Raw genomic sequence first — 7618 nt, forward strand, 5'->3', positions numbered from 1 at the left:
CAATTTTGTATCTTACAACTGTTTTCTGTTAAATACCTGTAGCCATTAGCAACAGGAATCTGTTCATTGCACGTGAAGTATCTAGTTTTTGATGCACTGTTATCTGATGCTAATTGAACTGTGCTTTTGTGAATAGGGCATCACACAGGCTAGAACTGGCAACCCATGTTTGAGATACAAAAGAGACACTGCTGTTCCTCCTGGTGTTACTCTTTAGGGTAAAAATCCACCCAACATGTTGAAAGGGCACCTAGCTCTGCATCTTTCTGCTGTCTCAAGCTGCCTGTCAAAGCTACATTTGAGCTATTCCTCTGCTGTACTCTGCAAATAAGTACAGCTCATCACATCAGAAGACTCTTAAGTGACCGCTACATATGATATATATGAGGATATAAGGATGTGACCAACAGGGTTAGCCAAGCTAGCACTACTGTCACCAAGCTTCTCCACTGGCTCTTATTATCTTCTTACTTATATATGCCGGCACATGGTAGCAGTCATTTGAGAGTAACCTATATTGCTTCCTTTGACTTGAGACGAACCATGCTGTTGACAAATCCACCAGCTCCGCCTGCCTCGTTTGCACTTTGACATCTGATCAAAATACAGACATAATTGTGATAATTAAAACACTTTTTTTTTACGCAGGTGTAAAGGTCCATTAAAAGAGGTCAAACAAGATAACATAGATACAGGTCACTTTTTGTGCCAGGTGGAAATGGGGTCTCAGACTTAGGGCTTCATTCCTCACTGCTTTAAAGGGTACTACTGCACATGTGAAAATATTAGTATAAGGCCTTTTGTGACTCCAGAGGAAGCTGCATGTAATCTGATAAATTTCCTCCAGTGATGTCACTCAGTGGCTAAGTTGCATTGTGGGTAATGTAGGCACCAGGTTTTAAGAAGAAAGAGGAATGTGTGGAATAAAAGGTGATATCTGGTGCCTACATTACCCACAATGCAACTTAGCTACTGAGTGACATCACTTGAGACAGTTTATCAGATAACATGCAGCTTCCTCAGGAGCCACAAAAGACTTTATACTACTTTATTCAGCAGTACTCCGCAACACCTGTAAACACACTTTAATGTGTAAAATTTGAATGCATTTTATAAGCTTGTCTATACTGACAAGCAAAGATAAAGGAGGTAAAGGAGATTAAACCTGTAATCATTATCTTTAAATGCCCAAACAATAAACACTTTATCTCAGCAGTAAATATGTGTCATCAGCAGCTGCTGCTCAAAATGTCATCACGCTGCCAACCTTTTCCACATGATCATGGAGCTAACATGTGTCTGACTGTCTTCAGTCTTTTCCAAGCAGTTAAATGGTGCTATTTTATGACCTGTTTCACTATTGTGGAATTCAGCTTATTGTCAGTGACGGTCCTATTGTCATTGTTAACAGTCATTTGTTTTTGTATGTTGTAGGATTATTTAATAACATGTCTTGTATTGATGAGTCTTTTTTGCCGATGTAGTGCAAATATGCTTAATTATTCCCGTACTGTACTTTTTTAGTTGCACATACAGTATGTTTGGTACATAAACTGCCACTAAATGTATTTTATGGTGCTGATTTTGAACTGAGTAAATAATTTGTTTATACAGGGATTTAACCATTTGTCTGTTGTTCTGTGTAGTCACACTATATTTGTACTGTCATCCACTCTGTGTCCAGTATTCATCAGACCATTGTGAGCAAGAGCCTGAATGATTGGATCAAATTCTATTTCAAGTCTACTGTAAAGTGATTCTCTTTTATTTTGTTACATATGAAATGATGTGTTTTTACAAGGAAAAACAAACTTGTACGACCCACTATTAAGGTATGTGGATTCACTATTAAACCAGAATGCAGACTGCTCTCTTGCTCTTCTTTACCTCACAGTACACTGCCATACACTGTAGGAGTACATAATCAGTAAATGCCCAACAAAACAGTCAAATGTAGTTGAAGAGATGGAAACAATTTCAAGTAATGATATCTTCAGTGACTATAAATCCTGCACATCTGTAAACACTTCAACTCAAAACATTTCTATGAAGATGAAGTTTGAAGAGTTATGAGAATGCAGGAATGCCAAGAAACTTGAACTTTAATTCTTCCAAGATTCATTTCTCCGCCAATGGTAAACAAAGTTCTCAATTAAACTCAAGGGTAAAACTAAAAAGTTTTAGAAAAGTGTGAAAAACTCCTTACCAACTGCCACCCCATGTGAAGGTGAACAATGACTGAATGAACAGGTGTGCAAGACTTAAATAGGGCTGACTCAGGTGAAGGTAAACGAGGTGTGACAAAAGAACCAATGAGTGATGAGGAAAGGAATTGAGGTGAAGGAAGTGGGTTGAGGGAGTGAGGTAGGTAAGGAGAGAGTGTGAGAAACAAGAAAATAAGAGCCTTTACTACAGTTATTTATTTATAAATATATAAATAAATCTATTATTACCGAGGTTAAGTTAGTTCATGTGAAGTTGGAGATATACAGTATATGTCATTAAATATGATTACAACTGAGTTATCAGGCGTCATGCTCAGGATGGGAAGCTCACATGCTGTTATCAAGAGGGTATAACTTTATACTGCTGTGTTCCAGGTTGCAAGTTAATACAACAGACTCTGGCCATCTTGGACGTTAATCAAGCTGGCAATGTAACATTAACTGTCTTTACCTTGTCTCAGAATAGACTGGTTAAGTTAGTAATGTCATGTGACATGCTCACTGATATACATATTTCTGTGTCAAACCACATATTGAAACACACTCTGTTCTCACCAAAATGCTGTAATCTCATAGGTAATTCTTTTGGTTCCAACTCTATCTTTGATGTCATCTCTTTTAAAGTTGTAGTGTCCCTGGTTGGCACTCTCAGCACTCACTGTGAAGATGAGGAAAATCATCAGCAATAATCCCAAATCACCAGTATCAGAGAGCCATACTGGTCAAACCCAACCTGTTGCTGCATTATACCATGATGCTTTATATTAATGTCATGTATTTTAAGTATTTGCTGTGCTTGCTTTTTTATCCTTTGTTTACTTGTGCTTATGTGGACTGCAGGCCTTTGGAGATTTCTTCTGTAAGCCTCGTGGGGATTTCTGAATCTCAGCTGCACAATCAGCTTATTTTAACTGTGCAAATAAATAAATACAATGAAATAAATAAAATGCTCTGAATAATAAATAATAATAATAAATCCAAGATGTTGTGTGGCTTGTAGGCAGACAGACCGAGGTGATGAATGGCCATCTGGCTGGCCGACCTGGATGCCAGTACCAACACATGTGTAAAAAGATGGAGGCAAAGGTGACCTGGCCTCCGTTCCTCCTCTTTATACAGTCTGAGAGGCAGAGGTGAATCAGCTAAAGGGCTGAAAACAACCACATGGCACAGTGATTTTACACTTTGACCTTTCCTTTCCTCTAAGACCTGTTGAACAGTGTTCAAGTCTCCTTCCCTTGACTTCTCTGCTGATTCAGTTATACCTTTTGTTTCCTGGGAAGCCAACTCACAATGAGCACGTATCATGATGACCACACAACCTTAATCATGGAATCATTTCTAGAAAACAATAACTTGTCTCAGTTGGGAATAACAATACAATGGAATAACAAACAGTAAATGCAAATTATTATAACAAAATTACAGATTGAAGATTAAAAACATTTGTGAGGAAAATGGATCCAGAAGGACGTTGAGCAATTTCAGGTGTCCCCAAATTGGTTGGACTGGTTCATCACGACCTCCTCTCCGCCATGGACACCTGAAAGAGGACAGCAGAGGACAGCACAGCACTCACACAGGTAGAGAGACAAACAAACACACAGAGGGAGAGAGAGACAGAGCACCATGGAAATTAGGGAGAGAGGGAGGAGCTCGGTCTCCTGGGGGACAATGATCGATGAGGATGAGGATGAGGATGAGGCCCCGACAGCCAGGAGAGGGAGAGGTCCCAGGATGGAGCAGTGGTCCAGCACAGAGAAGCCAGAGTAAGAGGGAGGACAGGGAGGAGAAGGAGACTATGGAGAGAGATGCACACGGCTTGTTACTAGTGGAAAGCGAATGTTGTTTCAGCATTTTTTCTACAGGATGTACTGATGCTGGGATTGCTGATGTTTACAATTGGTCAATAAAGCTTTGTGGTCAAGTTTGCATTCTTACTGTTAGCATTTGGGCACAAGTTGGATGTTTCAAACATTTATCCATCTCTTTCCTTTTCTATTTTAGGTTCTCTGTGCATTGGGTAAAATGAATCAAAATATCAATATCAAACCAATTTGTTTCCTTGTAGCCCCTGACAACTGCAGAATCATTTTTTCCTATCGTGCCCCTTCCTCTGGAATAACCTCCCTGCTGACATCAGACAATCTGACTCTATTGCGGCCTTTAAATCTAAACTCAAAACATACTTCTTTGACTTAACCTTTAATTAGTCTTAATTAGACTCCGATTGCTAGCTTCCTCAGTGGGTCGGTCTCAGTCTCAATGAGTCTCTTAGCTGTAGTGTTAGAGTTCATGTTGTCCTGCCGACGAGAAACAATCTGTTTATCCTGATAACATTGCATTTCTCTAATTTCACAGACTTTTCACAACAAGCTCTGCTTTTCTGAGCACTACGTCAACAATAGCTTCACTCTGTATAGGACACACTCACAGCATCTTATTTGAGGACAAAGGCATATTCTTCATCAGCAGAAAAACAAATCTGAGTCATCTTTCTGCAGCCAAACAAACACGGACTGACAAATACTTCTTTTAAAAAGTGATCCTGCTGTCAGTAACCTGACTGTTTTAAAAAAAATCTGGGAGGGAATCTTTGGACTTCATTCTCTGGAGCTTGCATAACTGCTGAGGTTACCTGGAGGACAAGAACACTGACTTTATTTTGCAGACTGTACAAGAAACAAACAGAATGAGCCTGCCAGTAATAGACCTGTCTCAGTGCCATGAGTAAGTGTGTGTGTGTGTGTGTGTGTGTGTGTGTGTGTGTGTGTGTGTGTGTGTGTGTGTGTGTGTGTGTGTGTGTGTGTGTGTGTGTGCAGAAGGAGAGAGAGGAGGGCAGAAGGCAGACGGTGGTGAGCTAGGTTAATGAATATTTTGTTTGTTTTCCCTCTTTGCAAAAAAATGGTGTGCTGTGTTCTTTAAAGAGCTGCTTTAACTGACGAGGGCAATTAATCATTCCTCCCAAATGGCGCAGGAAGGAGTCATTCAGCACGATCACAGGGTGAGCTTACTCCCCAGATGGCACCTCACAAAATGCAACTATGTGAGTGTGTGTGTGTGTGTGTGTGTGTGTGTGAGTATGAGTGTGTGTGTGTGTTTTCAGCTATGACTGTGTATGTGCGTCTGTGCATGTCAGTGTCTGTTTTGTGCGTGATGCTAGGACGATAAAAACAGACACAAAGGGGTGATGAGGCATTAATGGCTGCCAGGATATTTCATCTCCAAAGAACTTACTAACCACCCGAACATGGCCATGTTCGTCTCACCTCCTTACTATCACTGGACACACATTTAACCCAGCTGGACTGCAGTGAGTCTGTGGTGCAGCTGGTCACTTTGCCATCTTGTGGTCATTTTTAACAGTGCAGTTATTAAATAATCATTGTGATGTACTGATTTGTTTATGGGTACCTGATCTATTATTACAGGGAACAACCCATAACAACAAAACATGGTTCCTTTATCATTTTTAGGGACTAGAAATCTGTGTGCTAATGTCGTAAGGGTCCAGGACAGTGTCTTGTCATGGATACTGTTGATCTCTGAAGACTATCTGAACTGAAACCTCACCAGAAAACATTTATGGTGTTATGGCTTTGCCTGCCACTGACGACAGAATTCACCCACCCTATGTTCATTCATTCTGTGTTTTGGTGTCACCACTAGTAGACAATTTCAAATTCATCAGAGTGTTCAGTCTTCTCCCTGTCAATTGTGATTGACCAGCTCCTAAAGTGTGCATGGCCTCCTTCCATCCAATACAATAAATGCAAATACAGCCTGATGAAACACAAGATAATACCAGCCCCTATATATGGTTAATACACTCTTTTGACAGCAAACTGCAGCTTATTTCATGAGTGATGAAATTAAACAACAGAGTCTGAGGTGGAAACTAGAAAAGGCACACTCTTCCGAAGTGTTCCCTGCAATAACTGAAGCAGTGAATGTGGTGTTGTCTGAGATACAGCTTTGGCTCAGGAAAAAAAACACATTTTTAGCATTTAACGCACAGCATGTCACTCGGGCTGCTAGAGGTCTCTCAATCCCAACAAGCAAAAGACGTCAGTAGTGTTGTTGTCTTCTTTGTTGATGAAATCTATCTACGTGACTCAGGCAGAAATGTTCACTGATGAGGTCATGTATTTAAGTTTTATTTACGTTATGTTTTGTCATGTTCACTAACTTGCTTCTTCACTCTGACTCGCCAACGTTTGGGATGATGTAAACAAATAACTCAACAACATAGCGATTGGAATAACCATTGCATTTTATTCAAATTGAAATAACAAAACAAACAAACTGAACTTAAAATTGTTATTGTTGGCCCAGATGGTGCTAAAGTGGGGATGACATGTTGTCAACCTTGTTCTCCAAGCTGCCAGTCCACTTCCTAAAGCACGCTGTGCAATCGCGTCTGCATGCATCTTTTTGACCAGCGACTTGGTCCACAACCAGCTGCCCCCCCCTGGATGCTGTAAGGGACATAGCTATGACTTAATAGACATTTATCAGACATTGAAACAATTATTGTATGTCCTCATTAAAAATAAAAATAATAATGTGTGTGCCTCATTTAGTTGAGAAAAATGTAGAAATGCTGCAGGTATAGTATGGTAGCCATGTTATCTATGATATCAGATATCTGACAGCCAACTACAATTAAAGCGACATTATGATGATATAGTCACGTAATCTGTTTTGGGACTGCTCTCTCTAGACATCCCAGCCAAAGGGCGCACCGCCATTTAGCCAAAAAGTTAGATACGTTCATGGCAAAACGTTCAAATCTACTGCTTACTAACGCACAAAGGAGAGGGAGCGAGATGTAGACAACACACATCCTCACTGGTACTAGTTTTCATCCTAATTATCAGATCAAGTATTCAGGGTCACTATGGACAACTGTACTTCCTCAACTGCTCTGATGTCATGTGGGGTCCCACAGGGATCAGTACTTGGTCTGATTTTGTTTAGTCTGTATTTGTTGCCCCTTGGCCATGTTATTCGCCATTTTACTTCTGTGTCGTACCATTGCTATGCTGATGATTCTCAGATATATGTTTTGTAAAAAAAGCCCTGCTGCCTTGCTGCCATTAAGGAATGGAAGTCCTCCGACTTCCTCCAGCTGAACACAAACAAGACTGAAGTACTAGTTATTTGTCCAAATCACATTTCTAATACTGTCACCCCTCACCTTGGACCACTAAGAACAAACACAAAACAGTCAGCTAGAAACCTGGGCGTTGTTTTCGATCACCGTCTCAACCCACCTGCACCTGCAGCACGGCCTAGCTTTTATGGGTACTATTTGGTCCGAGGTTTTTAAGCGCATAAACTGATTAACCACTAGAAGTGAAAGCAACAGCAAATTCTGCAGCTATGTTGCT

Source organism: Pagrus major, chromosome 4 (genome assembly GCF_040436345.1).
Source record: "Pagrus major chromosome 4, Pma_NU_1.0".
NCBI lineage: Eukaryota > Metazoa > Chordata > Actinopteri > Spariformes > Sparidae > Pagrus > Pagrus major.